Source organism: Copidosoma floridanum, unplaced genomic scaffold, assembly GCF_036245765.1.
Source record: "Copidosoma floridanum isolate Cflo_tuat_1 unplaced genomic scaffold, Cflo_Japanese_pri ptg000040l, whole genome shotgun sequence".
Classification (NCBI taxonomy): Eukaryota; Metazoa; Arthropoda; class Insecta; order Hymenoptera; family Encyrtidae; genus Copidosoma; species Copidosoma floridanum.
In genome coordinates this window covers 5,416,475-5,437,340 of record NW_028321917.1, presented here as the reverse complement: position 1 = coordinate 5,437,340, position 20,866 = coordinate 5,416,475, and the positions used below count along the sequence as shown (strand labels likewise).

Here is a 20,866-nt window from a genome sequence, read left to right as displayed (position 1 = left end):
AACATTTAGGTAGAAAATGTATTGAAAACTTGCCGCAAACATCACAAATAACGTTAAATTTTTATTTTATATCGACGATAGAAGTGGCGGCTGGTTTATAACTTATCTAACAGTCTGTAACGATCGTCTTAACGATATAGACTGAGCCTGATGAGGTTGGCGTTAAGACCAACGAAACGTTGCTCAAACTAACACCTGACTTTGGAGTTTTTATTCTCACTCCTTAATTAGCTCTTTCTGATCGTGTGCTTATGCACAAAACCTCAAGAAAACACATGAAAATTCACAGAATACTTGCCCCCGAAAAAGTCGCACTGGTAAGGAAATCTCTATATAGATACTGCTTGTTAGGCACGACCAATGTATTCGAGAGTCATATTTTTGTCAGAGCGAAAAGTATAACCATTTTTAGGTCATCTTTTTTTGATATAAAACAAATTTTAAACTAAGTACAATGGTGATCTGAGTTAGTCCCTTAAGGTATGTATATATGTATGTATGTACGTAATCAAGTTCGACTTACCTAAGTAATAAATTGCTACCTCTCTTTTGGCATATTCACAAAAATATATTGAAAAAGGCAAACAATTAGAACATTTTTGAAAATCGAAAAAATTGTATGATGCCTATTAATTTAGAATCGTATATTTCTAAAGAAAAATTAAATATTGTATCCAATTGTATCCAATTTTATAAAGCTCCTTTTCCAGTGGAGGAATAGTTAATGCCACGCGGTGTTTCTCAATTTACTTGTACAAGTTAATCGTTCGTTTGTCAAATAACTATTATTGTTTATCGTCAGGTGATACCTTCGTACTATAATAACCTTTTTCACTATAAAATTGACAAAAAAGACTTAACAATTTGAACAAAGTGCAGAATGTTGAGAAGAAGAAGTTGGTGTACGACATTGCGAGTAAAGTAAGTCTGGTTTTAACTGTGTGTCTCAAAAAAAAATTTTTATTTTATAATTGGGGCCTAATTTGAGACATTTTTCCTAGCTTTCTTCTATACACAAGTATATAGGTACTCACACGTGACAATTAGAGCTGTAGGTACTTAAACGCGGAAGTCGTTACTTAAACTTTCAAGTCCCGTCATCGCACACACTCATGTACTCCTCTCTCTCATATACTAGTTAATAATTGGGAGTGAGCGAGAGACAAAATTGGTGCAAACAGGACCTCCTGCTAACAACGGCTACTTACGTTTCCCCGGTCTCCGTGAGCTAACTTTTGCGAGATTTTCTGTAGCGGACCCTCGAGCTGCACACCTACGGGTACCTTTAGTTTTCACTGGTTTGATGCGTCGGTCAGAGAAGCGGAAGAAATTTTCTAGTTATTTGTTCGCTGTTTCACACAAAGTTGTGATTTCGTCAAGAAATCTGGCAAAAAGTTATGGTAAATTGAGAAAATAAATTTTTTCATATGAAACTCTATTGTACACTAGCCTCAAAAAAAGTATCTTCTTTTCGAGGAAATACTTGACATTAATGACTTTTTAAGGTCTTTTGAGGTATTTTAAGGTTTTTTTTCTAAAACTGCGAGCCTCTTGTAAGATTTGACAAATCAATTTATTAATTTTTAAGTGCAAGTTACAAATAAAATTGTTAATTACATATTTTATCATTCTTGATCAATAGAAATACAATTTACTCTACACGTTATTAATTTTCGTGCATGTGTAATAATCGTGTTACACTCCGTAGTGGAAATAACCGAAAATTTTTGCAGCGAGTGGTGGTTATGCAGTCGTAATTTGATGTAACTGTTGTACTTATATATGTTCTAGTTTTATTTGCGGCTACTCGTGATGCTGGGGCTGTTGCATTAGCTGTACTGGTGAATACAGTTGTTGCTTAAGCTGCTCGAAATGCATTAGCTGCTCTTGTTCAAGCATATTCAATTTGAATCTACAATTACCAAGATAGTTTACCAAAATTTTTTCAGTGCTGTCGTTTAAAAAATTTATTAAAAAATTACTTGATGACTGTTATATTTTTGACAATTGCAAAAATTTAATATCAAAATAGTAAGAACTTTGTATGCGCGTTTTGAAGTTTAATCAAATTTTCAATGCCGATTCTTGCCGTGCAATCGTCTAATGGCAGCAGTGCATAAAAGAATTTCTCTGGTGAATAACTTTTATACTAAAATTTACAAGAATTTCAGCTCGCGTTCAATATTTACATGTTAGCGCACGTTGAACATTCGTTAAAATCTCAACTATGACAGTATTAAAAGTTAATTTCGTACGGGATATCTTGGTAAAATTAATAAATATATTAAATGGCACAATTATAAACTAAAGACAGACAAAATTTTTTAAGCTAACAATTACTTTTTTTTATTCTCATGTTACATTTATCGACATTATTTTATTGACATGGATGATTTAACATTTTTGTATTTTTAACATAATTTGTAACTGTTTTCATTTCACAATAAATCAATATGTTTGTAACAGTAATACATTAAGAGATTTAAGAGATCGTCCTTACATTAAGTTTGAAGTGAATATAATTGTATGAGATTGAAGTTTAACTTCAATGCTAGTTACTGTGTAGAAATTTAAGCAATAAAATGAATAATGAAATTGCGTATTACTTGGCGTAATTGTAATGAGCAGACGCACGGTATAGTACACATCGCTGGCCCAGAGCTTGTAGCATGTGGCATCCGTTTAAAAACTCCAGGCTGTTGAGTTGCCGGGGAGTATGGATGTAGCGATGGTTTCTGCTGCATATAACAATAAATTGGCTGTTGGGGCAGCAGTGATTCTTGTACCTGATGATGAGGAGTAAACGTTTTCTGATCATGATACGGAGGCAATGGCTCTTGTCGTATAATATATGATGGCAGCTTTTCTTGGAGCAATTTGTTGATACCGATAGCGCCCAACTGGCCTGGCATCGCCGTGGATGGCAGCGATGTACTCTTTTTCACAGTATTTTGACAATCGGGACAACTTTCGTTGTCTTTCTTGAACTTCTTTCTACGGTTTTGAAACCATAGTTTCACTTGAATTTCCGTGAGTTCTAACTGCTGCTCTTGTAATCTGCATCAATGTAAATACTGTCCTGCTTTTTTTCTTTGTACATTGATCTGTAAATGTAAAAACGCAATCATTGTACTCGTTTGAATATTTTTTTATTGCAAAATAATTATATGAGTATTATGCTTACTTTTCGTTTCCTGATCTTGAAGCATGTGCTCTTCAGCAACACCATCCAGCAGTTGTGACGGATACTGGATCTCCATTTTGTGCTGGACGTTAAAATCAAAGGCCAAACTAACGTGTAATGCGCGGACACACGGTTTTAAATACCCCAGTCGTTGTTACTTTCTACTTTGAAAAGGATTATAAGCCCATCAGCGGTTATTTCTTCTTAAGCACTTAAGGTGGCTCCAGCGCCTAGTGCCGTATCAAAATGGGGAGACTAAAAATTAATCATTATTTTCTTTAAAATATGGTATAAAATTATCGTAGAGACTGTTGTAAGCGATATTCTACATTTTATCTGTTACTTTAGTGAGTTAATATAAAAAAACAAAAAAGTTTTATGGTGCCCTAATTGATGAACTGTTACGGTACGCTCCCTAAGTTCAAGAGTAGTTATACCTATATATATGTACTCTGCAGAATGCAGACAGCTGAGAGCTGACTTGCACTCGCAACTGTATACTTAGTATCCGATTATTTAAAGATTTTGTTCGATAACAAGACACTTTTCTCATGTCATCGAAAACTGCGTAATAATATATACAAGATAGTATGTTTTTTACACCTTACGGGTTATTTATATAAGTGCAGCAGTAGGTTGTATATCGCGTAAGTTTGCATTTCCTATCTAACCCGTCTTAAAACTACGATTTTGTAAGCATGATTTCTTACAATTTTCATCGTATACCTTAATTTTTTTTTATACTAATAGAAAGATGGGAATTCAAAGAATATAATTCAATTTTATTAACCTCGGTTGGGTTATTTATAATTTTAACATTTAGGCCACTGGAGCCACCTTAAAGAGCAATGTTATCGCCATCAAGTATATTCTGCCAAATAGTTCTATTACCAATTGGCGCTGGCGTTTATCTATACGTGTGAAACTGACGATTACCGTAGAACGATTACTGTATGTGAGCAATGACTTTAACATTAGACTGTGCCGATATACGTCGTTTATCAAATCCATTGTGACTAAAATAAATTTTAAATAAATTCAAGTACCTACAGCTCTAATTGTCACGTGTGAGTACCTATATACTTGTGTATAGAAGAAAGCTAGGAAAAATGTCTCGCATTTGGCCCCAATTATAAAATAAAAATTTTTTTTTGAGACACACAGTTAAAACCAGACTTATTTTACTCGCAATGTCGTACACCAACTTCTTCTTCTCAACATTCTGCACTTTGTTCAAATTATAAATTCTTTTTTGTCAATTTTGTGATACAAAAGTTTATTAAAGGTTTTCGGGCCTGGGTGAATGCGAAACAGTGTTAGGGCTATAGCTATAGGGATTAACGGACCCGATGCCAGGCGTCGGGCAAGGATCGCCGGCCTTACCGGAGAGGAGTGGTCCCTGAAACATGGGGCTTCTTCGGGGATAGTAATTAGCCTGGATCCAATGCTTCGGCAGAGAGCGCCGGCTTAACCGGTGAGGAGGGAACGTCTTGGAATAATGGAGTCATCTCCGGGGAAGGGCTACACAGTGGTAAGTGGACCCGATGCACCATCGGTGCAGAGAGTGTCAGCTTAAGTGCCACTGAGCAACCCAATTCTTTGAATCAAAGAAAATTTCTTTACCCTCATTCCGTTAAATATTTTCTTTTAATTGAAACAAATTTAGTCGATCCAAAAAAACATTTCGTACAACTAAATGAGAAATTCGCAATTGAAAAAAGAAAATTTTAATTTAATAAAATATTATTTTCTATTAACTTAAATTTTTTTTACTCATAAGAAAATATTTAACGGAATGAGGGTAAAGAAGTTTTCTTTGATTCAAAGACTTGGGTTGCTCAGTGTGGCAAGGTGTTCCACCGGAGATACTCACACTGTGCCCATGGATTCAGGTAGGATATGAGGAAAAAGGTTTGTTAATGTGTGTGGCAATACACCCCCACACATAGGTGGTGAGTCGTTGGCCCCTGCGGATAGGCCAGTAGGCTGTCGTGGTAACCCCGTAGAAAAAAAAATAGTTGTTTGACAAATGAGTTATTAACTTGTACACAAGTAAATTGAGAAACACCGCGTGGCATTAACTACTCCTCCACTGGAAAAGGAGCTTTATAAAATTGGGGCACCATGAAGATCATACCTTATTTATGTTATGTTTTAAAATTTAGCGCACGTACAATATTTAATTTTTCTTTAGAAATATACAATTCCAAATCAATTGACATCATACCATTTTTTCTCTTTTCAAAAACTTTTTTGCATTTAAAAATGTTACTCAGTTGTGCTACAGTTACCAAATTAATATTTACAATTTTTTTGAGGTAAACAAAAATTTGCTTTTCAAATAATCTTGGATTAGGGATACCAGTTAATATTTTGTAATGGGTATGAGAGACCCCTTGTTATTGGCTACAAAAAAGCAATTTAAATGTTCAACAATTTCAATTAGGATAATAAGGAAATTATAATAAATAGTTTTTATAATTACCAGAGCTAACAGTTCAAATGCCTATTCAATGATCATCTGTTTCGTGAAAAAATTTTTTAATCTCAAATAAGTGGGGGCATAATATTTTACCTTACGTTCGTCATTAACTCCGTATGCGTAATAAAATTATTAAATAAACTTAATTTTAATTTTAATTAACTTAATTTTTTCGAACTGGGTGAATAGGTAGATGACTTTGTTGCTATATAAAAATGTCATACTTCTTAATTTGAGAAGTTATAATTATGAAGGGGTAGAGTTTGTGATTTTTTAAAATTTACATTAGCTATGTAATATTTATAAAATTCATTTTGCTCACAAGTAGGTCTAACTCATTGCATAAATTAACGTTCTACAACAAATCAGTAAATACAAAGTAGTGTATTGAATCATACTTTCTTTGTATGTGATTATCACTGCAGGATATAACGCAGATAGCATATATTACAAAAAAATACACAATAGAACGACACTAGCCTAAGGAAAAATAAAGAAACTCTTGTGACCTCCAGTGGGTTGTTTACGGTTTCTTACTAATCTTGTGCTGGTAGATTTCTTTTTCTGTAGTTTGGTGTAAAATGGATTTTTTTGCCCATTTTTAGTCATACACAACCTAAAACATTTACATGACTATCTAGAAACAGCAGCAGATGATTAAAAAGTTGTATTTAAATTAAATGTACAATAGTTTTTTTCGATATTTACTGGGGTAATTCCAATTTACTGGAGTAAACGTTAATTTTTAAAGTTCTCGCAAAATAATGCTTTTTTTTTCCTTTGAAATTGAATGATAAAAAGGCTGTAAAATTTTTTCTCCATTCTGATATCTTTTAGTATAAATCCTAAGGTGAGCTCAATTTAATGAGAAGTACTTGAGTTTATTTAGAAGTTTAATCCTGTGAATACAAAATTGATTTGACACGTATGATGTAATACGTTTAAACTATGCTTATATTAGGATTAAAAATTTTTCTCACTTTCTAAATGTACAGTTTTTATAGAATTACACTTTTTTCTTTGCAGACATTGAATAATATTCCAAAAAAGTTACGTTAATCACAGATTTTTTGAAACAAAAAAAATTTTAATTTATTGTCAAATTGCATGAATCATCATTTGTTGCGTAATTCCTTGTATCTCTTATATAAATACGCTTATTGAGCGATCCCTATCTCAGGTATTTTTGCCCTCAAGTAACTATTAAGGGTACTGACGGATATTCCTAAGAAAATAAAAAAATAGAACTAAAAGGAAAAAATATAAGTGACAAGTAATAACAAAACAGTACCAGCTTTATTTGACCAAAATAAAAAAAAATAAAAAGTCAACATGTCATATTTTTCAAGTATCCCCTCATATACACACAAAACTTATATTACAATCTAACATTTTAACTAGTATCACAATCTCGGAGTAAGTCAACATCTCGATGATGGCCAAAAAGGTGGAATCTAAATGTGGTAGATAAGTCCGAGGATAAGTCACCCATATCTTGTTGTTTTTTCCTCTCGGACAGTTCTAACGCTTACATCAACAAGAAGAGAGAGGGAAAGGCCTAGATCGACTACAATAGTATATAAGGACGAGGTAGGGGTAAACGGTACAGTTATTGATACCTTAAGGTAGTGATTGACCCCTGTGTAATTTGTATATCTATATATACAAAGGCTCCATTTAAAAATGCATGTGGCGGTCAATCACTATCGGGAAGTCAACAACTGTACTCTTTACCCCTAATCAAAGAATGGTATACAAAGTTGAAAGAGCAACGCATACTTTAGGCAGCTTCCCTCCTAGTGTTTTTAAAAATTTTTAATCAAAGTCACATCATTAAATCAATTTTAGCTTTTTTGCTCGTCTTGGCAATCATTGCTGTTTGCAATATTTGCATATCAGGAGAAAAAATAGGTATGTGTGTTTGACTCGAAGTTTTTCCGTTTGTTCTAATACTCAGAAAAGTTAAGTTCACACTGAAACACTAATTTTTTACTATTAAAGTGGTATATGCCAATTATGAATAATAATAATACATCGATACAAAGATGTACAAGATTAGGTTAGCCTTTATGGTATCCTTGCAATAAGCAAATTATTTTCTTAGCGCATCATTCTTTTAAATTTAATTTATTTATGTTACTTCAGGGGCTCAACCTTTGTTAAGAATCTATCGTATAGACGTTTGGATTCCGATGCTTTACTTAATAATAACGTGAAAAAAAAACAAATTTCTGAATTTTGTTACTAATATTATATTGCATTATAGTAAATATGACACAAGGTTTGAGTAAAACTTTTTTTTCAAACAATTACATAAATAATAATTCTCTTCAAATAAATTATTCATTATAAATACTTAAAATCAACGTAAGAAAATAAAAAAAAATTTTTAATTAATATTATACCTACTATATGTTTAAACTATAAGTTGTTGCAGTTATAGTTTGAGTGCTACGGTTTAGTTTTTTTCGTAACTTCAATAGCTTTATCATCGATAAAATGCAAAGTAAAATTGGATTTTAAAACCAAAAGTTAGTAATTGGAAAGACAAACCTTTGTCCGATACCAAATTTTTTTTACTACTCTACGTACACTTTCATCGTTCTATCTCACTTTTTTCTCATCATTTTACTGACTTATCAATCACGCATGTGTTGATACTTCAATACTATAACAATTATACCCAGTGCGAACAACATAACACATTTTAAATTTTACACAGATAAGTGATAATTTTAGAAACATTCGTGTATTAAAAAGTGCAGTTGCTTATACTGTGCTACTAAGAACTGGAAGAAACACAAAAATAAATCATTTTTATCAATGATATTACAACGTATTATGACCTGGGGAAAAAATTTAACTATGTAACCTAACGTGTAGAAAGCCAATTTAAAGGACCTAATCAAAGAAAGCTCTAGGCACATGGACGCACGTATACAAGTTCGACTGTGTTTGTTTATACATCAAAGAAAAAAAAAAAAAAAGAAAAAAAAAAATTACATAGTCCCACGGTTGACAGAAAAATTTTGCAATATAGTTTGTCTCCTTGACCTACAATGAGTCATACAGTATATAATAAACTTTAACCACGCATATCACGAATGAATCGATTTTGTTTCAAATTATTATGTTGAGAGAACTAATAACAGATATTTTTTAGAGGTTGTAAAGTGCCCTGTTGGATAAGTACCGACTCTTAGGCAAAATGTGCATATACTAGCTCCGTCAGAGAGAGGCTGTCAAGACTATGATAAGGTAAAATAACCTAAGAACAGCTTACCCCAGAGGTGCAAGATAATTTTAAAAGTGTAACATCTCTCTAAGTACATGAACTACCCTAAATATTAAGAACATTTGTCCTAATTATAGCTGTAAGTTATAAATAAAGTAATTTATAATTTTCCAATTATTATGCTTAATATTCTTTTATACAACTCATACAAAAATAAACTATGGTGACTATTAATTCTCCCTTTTGTTATAGGTTTCACGCACATATTATCTAAAATTAAGTAAAAATGTAGGCTTAACTCTGTTGTAATACAAAAAAATTAACGCTAAAATAAAAGCGCATGTAGTTGTGAGAGTCTAAGTATAAGATATTTTATTTTTATTCCATTAAGCGAATTTTTATAATCGCGATGCAAAAGGAAAAAAAAAAAAAATGTCTAAAAAGACAAAGATTCGAGCCAAAATGTAAGAACAGAGGTGACGCGCGAGCTCATAACACTGACCGCGCCACCGTCCTTGTGTACACGGCGATGAAGCATAATATGCAGAAGACTGAATGAGTGAGGTCGTGCAAATTTGTTGGCCTATTTATCCTAGATACATCGGCAGTAAAGTGAAAATATCGATCATAGCTTGGAAATGAAAAGTTGATTTTTTAGATTGAAATCATTCGTAGATATGGAATAGTTGCGTCAATAAGCGCGTTTAGTAAACGTTTGCGTGTTGCAGGTAAAGATCGTTAGGTAATTTGGAAAACTCTTAAAAAATGTAATAAAACAGTATTTTTTGCGGTGTCACATATTCAAGGAAAGGTCGCAAACAATTTTAAAAAACCAAAAAAGGACATTCTTGGAGTTTTTTTCTTTGTTATGTGATGGTTAGAAACTGAGGCTCTGCAATTGAATTATTAAATCGTATATAAATTTTAGTTGTTTTACAAAATCAAAATGGATTAAAAGGTGCGTCAATCCTATTAGGTAGAAAAAATAATAAGTACATAAAGGGAAGAGAAACAAAAACGTTTGAACCAACTTACGTACGTATTCTAACAACTGGTTTTGAGAGTGTTGTCATATTTGTCAAAATAATAGTCTCAGGCACAAATATATACGTACGCTAACGATGTATAGCCCTTGTGTTATTAGAGAAACAATACTAAGTTAATCAAATCATCTGAACCAAACGTCTTTCGGTATTCCATTTTATTAAATTTTTACTATATTAAGCAAATTTTTATGATCGCGATAGAACAAAATGAAAAATTAATGTCTAAAAAGACAAAGATTCGGGCCAAAATGTAAAATCAGAGGTAACGCGCGAGCTGTTAACTCTGACCGCGCCACCGTCATTGTGTACGGGGATGTAAAGCATAATATGCAGAAGTCTGAATGAGGGAGGTCGTGCAAATTTGTTGGCCTATTTATCCTAGATACATCGGCAGTAAAGTAAAAATATCGATCATAGCTTGAAAATGAAAAGTTGATTTTTTAGATTGAAATCATTCGTAGATATAGAATAGTTGCGTCAATACGCGCGTTTAGTAAACGTTTGCGTGTTGCAGGTAAAGATCGTTAGGTAATTTGGAAAACTCTTAAAAAATGTAATAAAACTGTATTTTGTGCAGTGTCACATATTCAAGGAAAAGTCGCAAACAATTTTAAAAAACCAAAAAAGGACATTCTTGGAGTTTTTTTCTTTGTTATGTGATGGTTGGAAACTAAGGCTCTGCAATTGAATTATTAAATCGTATATAAATTTTACTTGTTTTACAAAATCAAAATGAATTAAAAGGTGCGTTAATCCTATTGAATAGAAAAAATAATAAGTACATAAATGGGGATTGAAACAAAAACGTTTGAACCAATTTACGCACGTATTCTAATCACTGGTTTTGAAAAAGTTGTCATATTTGTCAAAATAATAGTCTCAGGCACAAATATATACGTACGCTAACCATGTATAACCCTTGTGTTATTAGAGAAACAATACTAAGTTAATCAAATCATCCGAACCGAACGTCTTTCGGTCTTCCATTTTATTTAATTTTTACTATATTAAGCAAATTTTTATAATTGCGATAGAACAAAATGAAACATTAATGTCTAAAAAGACAAAGATTCGAGCCAAAATGTAAAATCAGAGGTAACGCGCGAGCTGTTAACTCTGACCGCGCCACCGTCATTGTGTACGGGGCTGTGAAGCATAATATGCAGAAGTCTGAATGAGGGAGGTCGTGCAAATTTGTTGGCCTATTTATCCTAGATACATCGGCAGTAAAGTGAAAATATCGATCATAGCTTGGAAATGAAAAGTTGATTTTTTAGATTGAAATCATTCGTAGATATAGAATAGTTGCGTCAATACGCGCGTTTAGTAAACGTTTGCGTGTTGCAGGTAAAGATCGTTAGGTAATTTGGAAAACTCTTAAAAAATGTAATAAAACTGTATTTTGTGCAGTGTCACATATTCAAGGAAAAGTCGCAAACAATTTTAAAAAACCAAAAAAGGACATTCTTGGAGTTTTTTTCTTTGTTATGTGATGGTTGGAAACTAAGGCTCTGCAATTGAATTATTAAATCGTATATAAATTTTACTTGTTTTACAAAATCAAAATGAATTAAAAGGTGCGTTAATCCTATTGAATAGAAAAAATAATAAGTACATAAATGGGGATTGAAACAAAAACGTTTGAACCAATTTACGCACGTATTCTAATCACTGGTTTTGAAAAAGTTGTCATATTTGTCAAAATAATAGTCTCAGGCACAAATATATACGTACGCTAACCATGTATAACCCTTGTGTTATTAGAGAAACAATACTAAGTTAATCAAATCATCCGAACCGAACGTCTTTCGGTCTTCCATTTTATTTAATTTTTACTATATTAAGCAAATTTTTATAATTGCGATAAAACAAAATGAAACATTAATGTCTAAAAAGACAAAGATTCGAGCCAAAATGTAAAATCAGAGGTAACGCGCGAGCTGTTAACTCTGACCGCGCCACCGTCATTGTGTACGGGGCTGTGAAGCATAATATGCAGAAGTCTGAATGAGGGAGGTCGTGCAAATTTGTTGGCCTATTTATCCTAGATACATCGGCAGTAAAGTGAAAATATCGATCATAGCTTGGAAATGAAAAGTTGATTTTTTAGATTGAAATCATTCGTAGATATAGAATAGTTGCGTCAATACGCGCGTTTAGTAAACGTTTGCGTGTTGCAGGTAAAGATCGTTAGGTAATTTGGAAAACTCTTAAAAAATGTAATAAAACTGTATTTTGTGCAGTGTCACATATTCAAGGAAAAGTCGCAAACAATTTTAAAAAACCAAAAAAGGACATTCTTGGAGTTTTTTTCTTTGTTATGTGATGGTTGGAAACTAAGGCTCTGCAATTGAATTATTAAATCGTATATAAATTTTACTTGTTTTACAAAATCAAAATGAATTAAAAGGTGCGTTAATCCTATTGAATAGAAAAAATAATAAGTACATAAATGGGGATTGAAACAAAAACGTTTGAACCAATTTACGCACGTATTCTAATCACTGGTTTTGAAAGTGTTGTCATATTTGTCAAAATAATAGTCTCAGGCACAAATATATACGTACGCTAACGATGTATAGCCCTTGTGTTATTAGAGAAACAATACTAAGTTAATCAAATCATCCGAACCGAACGTCTTTCGGTCTTCCATTTTATTTAATTTTTACTATATTAAGCAAATTTTTATAATTGCGATAGAACAAAATGAAAAATTAATGTCTAAAAAGACAAAGATTCGAGCCAAAATGTAAAAACAGAGGTGACGCGCGAGCTGTTAACTCTGACCGCGCCACCGTCTTTGTGTACGGGGCTGTGAAGCATAATATGCAGAAGACTGAATGAGTGAGGTCGTGCAAATTTGTTGGCCTATTTATCCTAGATACATCGGCAGTAAAGTGAAAATATCGATCATAGCTTGGAAATGAAAAGTTGATTTTTTAGATTGAAATCATTCGTAGATATGGAATAGTTGCGTCAATAGGCGCGTTTAGTAAACGTTTGCGTGTTGCAGGTAAAGATCGTTAGGTAATTTGGAAAACTCTTAGAAAATGTAATTAAACAGTATTTTGTGCGGTGTCACATATTCAAGGAAAAGTCGCAAACAATTTTAAAAAACCAAAAAAGGACATTCTTGGAGTTTTTTTCTTTGTTATGTGATGGTTGGAAACTAAGGCTCTGCAATTGAATTATTAAATCGTATATAAATTTTACTTGTTTTACAAAATCAAAATGAATGAAAAGGTGCGTTAATCCTATTGAATAGAAAAAATAATAAGTACATAAATGGGGATTGAAACAAAAACGTTTGAACCAATTTACGCACGTATTCTAATCACTGGTTTTGAAAGTGTTGTCATATTTGTCAAAATAATACTCTCAGGCACAAATATATACGTACGCTAAAAATGTATAGCCCTTGTGTTATTAGAGAAACAATACTAAGTTAATCAAATCATCTGAACCAAACGTCTTTCGGTCTTCCATTTTATTTAATTTTTACTATATTGTCACGTACAGTATGTATGGAACATACTACGTGGGATGAGCTTCAGCTATTAGTATTAGGAAGGAGCACAAGTGGGGGAAGAGAGAGCATAAAAAGGCCCGCAGCAGTGGCCACAGGGCTCTTGAACGTCGGGACTAGAAGGAGGTGAGTCGCGATAAGTCACCCGGGACCGCAAAGCGCCTTCCCTCAAGGAATATAGCAATAAAGTGATTGATTGAGTTTAACTGCCGCGTTGTTATTAAGCACCCCGAACCTTTAGAATCCTACGTAACAGTTTTGGTGCTAAGTGTGGGGTAGGTTTTGTCGCGAAATAAAATTTTTTTTTACACGTGATATTTCGGAATTTTCGGGCAACAATCGGGAAGCACACATAGTGCAGTGCAACAACAGGCGCAGAAAATTCAAGGCAGTCACCTGCAGCTACTATCGAGTAAGGAAGGACTAGGGTCAACATCCAGTTTTAAAAGGAACTATCGTAAAGAGGATGACTTGGAGTATATTGGCGTTCACCGTCTTGTGCCTTCTTTCAGAGTAAGTAATAATTCTATTTATCATCCCAAATATATATACTTATTGTCCCTCGGGTTTTTAGCTAAGGAAACGACGTACAATATAAAATAATACTTAACCCGAATACGGCTAGTTCCGCTCGTTTTAGAAGCCAGTAAAATAGAAATACAGAATCGGAAATAAAATAAGGATCCTTTTTTTTTTATTATTTCTTCGTGCGTGGACTGAAAGCAACTAATATAATTAAGCTCACATCACTCTAATATAAAAAAAAGGGGGAAGGAAATAATGATGTCCGACTACGGGGAGGAGATTGATAACGGTACGAATGGTTTAAACGAAACTTTTTCCATGACACAGGAAGATTCAGATACAATAACGGTTATGCTTGAACACGACCCCGAATCGTATGCACTCTATGAGAAGATGGATAAGAAAAATCAAGTTCTTATGTTAAAGATATTTAAAAATATAAAACCAAAAATTTCATTTAAGAAAAATCCTAATACAAAATTAGCAGAGCCAACGAACGAAACAACAGAAATTGAGATGTTGGAAATGGCACCAGAAAAATCAGAATTAAGAGAGAATGCGATTAAGGAGAACATAGGGGTAGACAGGAAACGTGATCAATTAGGCGTGGAAGGGCTAGGCAAAACGAGTTGGCAGGAAAAGTATACCAAACGGCAAGAACAAGAAAATACAAACAGTGAACAACCTTTTATACCATTCTGCGATTGGCCACCTCTGCATTCAAATGACAAAAATTATAACTACTATACATCAAACAATAGGACAGATAGGCTGAGGTTTGGATACGAAGAAAATCATAATGACGTGTATACAAATACAGAATATCTTTTCCCTGCATGTGACCGACCAACCGAGCTGCCGATAAATAATCAGGCAGAATCTTTTTAAAGAACACAAAGTAACATACGCGATAACCCTCAGTATCAAACCATGCAATTTTTTCCTAGTAATAGGCAACAAACAGGGGTACCGTTAGCCTTAGGCTCGAATCTTAATATATTAGGCTACCTAAACAACGCAGTAAATGGTATACCACTGTATAATGGAGACCCCGTGCAGTTCCCCTTATTTGAGCAAATGGTAAGGATGATAAAGGGAACAATACCTGCCCAGTATGAAAAATATTTTATAGGACTTTTGGGAAATAAATTGCGAGGCATAGCGGACGATCAATTCTGCACGCGATTATCGTTATTTAATTCGATTGACGAGCTTCTGTCGGCTCTATCACGAAGATTCAATAAAATAGGAGGAATAGAGACACTTGCAGCGGAGCTTAAAACTGTCACGCAATGGAATAACGAATTAATTATGGAATATTGCGGGCGAGTCCAGCGACTACACAATGGAATCATGATGGCACATGAGGCGAACCCATACTCGACGCGGGCCGAGAAAGACGCGTCGAAAAAGAGATCAGACAGTGAAGCAGTGAGGCAGTTTCTGTACGGATTAAAGGCACCGTATAACTGGAACGTCGCAGGGTTCCAACCAAAAACGCTAGAGGAGGCTATTGAAGCTGCCATTACTGTAGATAATGAATTAAGCCTCCGCCGCTCAATGATAGTGCAAAAGAGCAGATTGAGAGCAAATAACGCCGAGAGACGGTATGACGCCATGGTGGGCCTTATCGGTAGCGACGCACCCGTGGGGAAGTCAGATACGGACGAGTGGGACGGTGTGGCTGATGTAAAATACTGTTCGTATTGTCGAGAGCACGGCGCCCATTCTACTAGTGGATGTGAAAAATTGTGGCAAGATGCAAAAAAAGGAATAATAAAAAATCCTAACGTTGACGAAGAACCAAAAAAAGAAACAATAGAAGAAGAAGGATGGTATGATAGGAAGGTAGCGTATAATGATTATCACCGTCGGTATGGAAACGATAGGATTTTTGATAGACAACAAGGGAATAATGGTAAAAGGCCTTACAACCAAGGGAATCGCTACCAGGGAAGAAAATATAACTATGATAGTAATAATTATTATAACAATAATAATAACAGTAATAATTATGGTGGAAATAGTTACAATGACAGAAAAGTAGGTCATAATTATAATAGATATGACCACAGGAAGGACGATTATCGGGACAGGCAAAATAACCAATACTCCAATCAGGATAATCGCAGGGATGATTATAGGAGAGATAATCTTAATAGTCAAAGTGCGAGGGTAAACAGCTCGAAAACCGGGCATTTAAACTCGCAGGATGTTCGACGCGATCCCCAATCGTCGGGCATGACAAAGCAATAAATGAAGAAATTTATGAGAGGAAGTTAGGAGTGTTAGAGGAGGGTATGGATAATGACAAGCATAAGGTATCGGAGACTTATGCCACGACGCGTGAAAATTCTAAAGCTGAGGGAAAAGATGAGCAGCAGCTATCTCGCACAGTGAAAATAAATTTATCGAAAATAGGATACACACCACCCACAGTAATTCTAAAAAGCCCTTATATAAACGAAGGTGCGACATTTTATGCCGATACGGGCGCGGAAATTTCAATAATTAAAGAGAATTGTCTCGATATTGGAGTAGCGGTAAATAGTAGGGAAAAATTAAAAATAAAAGGCGTAACGCACGGAGCTCGCCAAACTTTGGGATCTATAAGATTACCCCTAGAAAACTTTATGTGTACCCTACACGTAGTCCCCCATGACTTTCCCATAGAGGTAGAAGGAATCATAGGATGGGATATTTTTAAGTTGTATAACGGTCAGATAAATGCCGAAGACAATACACTTAAATTGAATGGAAGGAGAATTCCGCTACGAGAATCAGAAAGTTTTGAAATTGTGCCGAAGACGAGGCAAGTTATATATGCGTATATAAAAGAGTCGCACAGGAAAATTAAAGTGGGCTGGGTCCCACTACAAAAGCTTACAGAGGGTATTTTGTTCGGTAATTTTATCGCAACGAACAATAATGGTAGGGTGTATGCCGAATGTCTAAATATATCAAATGAAATAATAAATGTACCAGTCCCAGTGGTGGACCTTTTAGAGTGCGAGACGACGACGAAAGCTGACTCATCGGACGTCAATGGGGATGACGTAGAAGCATTAGAAAGAGCCTTTGTACGGATGTTTAGAGAAACTAGAAACCCTGAAGAGAATAAAAAACTAGGCGATGAGATAAGAAACGACGCCAGCTGCACATGTTCGAAGAAAAATATCGTGGGAAACGTGGGTTGTGATAAGGACGGCCGTGACAACGAGAATACTCAAATACTTGAGGAAAACATTAAAACAGACGTCCTAAGTTGCAGGAAAGAGCGAGTCGACAAAATAATGGAGTTAGTCGACATATCGGGGTGCAACGAAGAAGAGAAAAAACATGTGCGAGGGCTTATAGAGATTGACCCGTACGTTTTTGGACTCGACGGGGAAAAACTGAAAGCGACAAATCTTTTAAAACATAAAATAAACACGACTACGGATAAACCGATAGTAACGAAACGGTATAGATATCCGCCAGCTGTGAGAGAGCAAATGAAAGTTGAAATTAAGAAATTACTCGAACAAGGCATAATAGAGCCTTCAGAGTCACCGTACAGCTCAAACATGTGGATCGTACCTAAAAACGCAGGACCGGATGGCGAAAAGCGCTGGCGGGTAGTAACGGATTTCAGGCAACTCAACGAGATAACAATGGGCAGTTGTCATCCACTCCCCTTCCAGAGCGATATACTGGAACATCTGGCGACAGCACGCTATATTACAGTGGTAGACTTGAAGCAGGGATTTTTTCAAGTCGAAATACATGAAGACGATGCCCATAAAACAGCGTTTTCGGGACCGGATGGGCATTACCAGTACAAAAGAATGCCAATGGGTTGCACGGATTCTCCGAACACGTTTCTAAGAGCAATAACGCTTGCACTGGCAGGGCTGCAGGGCCATGAGGTAGAGGTATATTTAGACGATATAATGGTGTTCGCGTCCAATCTTAAAGAACATCGCAAACGCTTTATAAGATTGTTAGAGCGATTGTCGAGGGCAAATCTTACAATTGAGCCAAAGAAGTGCCAATTCTTAAAACGTGAAGCAAAAGTGTTAGGCCATATTGTAGGGAATGGTGAAATAAAAACGGATCCAAAGAAAATCGAGGCTGCAAGAAAATATCCAAAGCCTACAAATGCAAAGAAAATCAAACAATTTCTTGGATTTGTTGGATATTATAGGAGATTTATTAAAGGATACGCTAAAATTGCTCAACCGCTGTCGAGGCTTCTGAAAAAAGGTACAGAGTTTAAATGGGAAGAGCAGCATGAACAAGCATTCAAATCGCTCGTAGATGCACTTTGCAGCGAGCCTGTACTTAAAGCACCCGATCTAGAAAAACCATTTGTGGTGACAACGGATGCATCTGACTATGCCATTGGGGCAATATTGAGTCAGGGAGAAATAGGAAAAGACAATCCGTGCGAGTATGCCTCTAGATGCCTAAAAGGCAGCGAAATTCGATACCCTACGTACGATAAAGAATTGCTCGCAATAGTATATGCAAAAGAGCAGTTTCGACCCTATCTATTTGGCAGAAAGTTTACAGTGGTTACGGACCATGAGCCTCTTAAACATTTTCACTCATCAAAGAAGCCAGATATAAGATTTAATAGGCTTAAAGCAGAATTAAGGGGCTACGAATTTGACGTTGTTTATAGACCAGGAATAGCCAATAAGGCACCGGACGCACTGTCCCGAAATCCGATCATAGAGGATGGAGAGAAAAATCCTGAACTACCGCGACGAGAGTTATATGAACTTGCTGAAGAGCAGGAGAGAGATGGTCATGGTGACATAAATGCGCCACCCGCACGAATATTCAAAATGCGGACAAGAAGAGAGAGAAACATAATAAGAAAGGATAAGAAATGGCAGATAGAAATATCTGATTCAGACGAGTCGAACAAAAAGGTAGAAAGGAAAAAGCTTCGCAAGACGAATAACTCGGATGAGTTGACGGTCAATGAACACAGCGACGCTGATTCAGAATCAGAGTGGCCGGTGGCGAGTGAAAATATAGAGAGTAAAGGAGCAAAACCACATAAGAAACAAGGGAAAAGAGGCAGGCCGCGTAAACAGATAGTACAGATCGCAGAAGGGAATAAGGGGAAAAATATTCAAATAGGATCCTTAAACAATGGCGAAGAACAAATCCTATCACAGGGTCCGACGGAGGATAAATTAGCTTACATATGCAAAGAAGAAAATTTGAAAAAAGGGGTGGGAATAACAAGCACACCGTATTTAGAACTAGAAATACAACCGAAGGTGCAACGAAAAAATCGCAAAAGACAATTGGATACGCTGCATAGGCACCCGCCAAATTTTTCAGTAACACCGCAAATAGAAACTGTGTCGAAGGAAATTATCATAGCGAACTGTGACTCACCGGTGGCTTTAAAAGGAAAATCCGAGCCGGTAAAACATTGGGGATTCCAACTAGCCGCAGCTAGCCTAGCGAATGAGAAAGGTAAAGAGGAAGAAGAAACTGTAGGTACAGAGATCATAGTCATAAATGCGAATAATGATAAGCACGGGGGACACCAGCAGGCACAGGAAGGCCTGGTTACAGAGTTGATCGGAAAGAGAGAAAGAATGCTTGACCCTATAGATACCATCGAGATGATGAGTTCGGATGCAGGTATCTCAAGCAGAAATGCGAATAAAGGAGAGAAGGAGAATGACCGATGGGCCCAAGCTCACGCGCAAAGTGTGCTCCAAGAGAGTAACAAGCAGCAACAGAAAATACCGAATACGGTCGAAGGGGACCGACCGACGCCGAAGGAAGGGGCACAAAGCAGACCGTCTAGTGAGAGTGTAAGCGAGAAGCAAATAAATGAATCACGACGGGGTACACAGACGAAAGAAAGTCCAGAAAAAGGGACGAAAGTAAACAAAAAGCTCGGAGCGTCACTTAATAACTCAATAGATAACTTCCAAGCGAAAGTTAGACTAGATGTTAAGCGCCGAGACTTTAAAGGCAAGCCGGGAATCAGAATAGACGCTTGGGAATCCGATACTATCACCGATCGACTTCTGAGCGATCCGACGGTAAGTACAGATAATGATACAAACATATCTCAACAGCCCTCGAAGGAGAGAACGGGCTCAGGGGATAGAGAGAAATTCTTGAGCGAGGAAGATACCCCGTGTGAATCACCACAGATAAATGAAAACCCATCGGGGAATGAAAGAATAAGAGGGGTGACGGACGATTATACCGATGAAGGTAATAAGCTTGAAAGTAAAACAGGAGGCGGAAATGTAGCCAAACGGAATTTAGAACAAAACTGCATGGAGTCGAATAAAAATTTAAAACTCATTGAAGAACTTCCGGTAGAAATACCAGGTAATTGCTTATTCGACTCTCTTATTTTTTCCTGTGACTTGCAATTGACGGCGCGAGAACTCCGAGATGTACTACAAGGTTCGAAGTGGAAAAATATATGTGTTGACCCGGAGGAGGTAGGAAAAATCCTGCAGTCCAATACAGAATATGGTAATGATGATTGCATATTGTTGTTCGCACAAGAGTTCAGGAAGAATATTTGTATACATCTACAGGGTACTAAGAGGGGAAAAAAGTGTGAAATTTTCGAAAGTTTCACGATTAATGCCAATGAGGAATATGTACACTTGCATCTCCTCAACAACCACTTCAGGCCACTCGTTGCCGCATCCCGGCATAGCGAGGAGGAACAAAGCCCGGTGGAAAGGGAATCGCGGGTTAGTGACGAATCGGGCGCCAATATAAATTGGAAAAGTGAAGTAAACGAATCATGGAAAGGAAAAGAGGAAGGAGTTAAAGAAATAGAGCGTAATAAAAGTGACTCCATGGATGAGGAAGTTTATGAAGATGG

At 35.8% G+C, this 20,866-nt stretch overlaps 1 protein-coding gene and 1 long non-coding RNA gene across 2 annotated transcripts in view; one reads left to right on the top strand and one right to left on the bottom strand.

Moving 5' to 3' along the window:
• igl (IQ calmodulin-binding domain containing protein igloo) overlaps positions 1-20,866 on the top strand; it is a 170,207-nt gene that overhangs the window by 14,257 nt on the left and 135,084 nt on the right. The gene's annotated exons all lie outside the window — the stretch shown is intronic.
• Positions 2,973-3,273, bottom strand: LOC149373136 (uncharacterized). Its single transcript, XR_016293441.1, has 2 exons — positions 3,185-3,273; positions 2,973-3,104 (listed from the first exon to the last, which is right to left on the bottom strand). It is a non-coding gene; the product is annotated as an uncharacterized LOC149373136 (long non-coding RNA).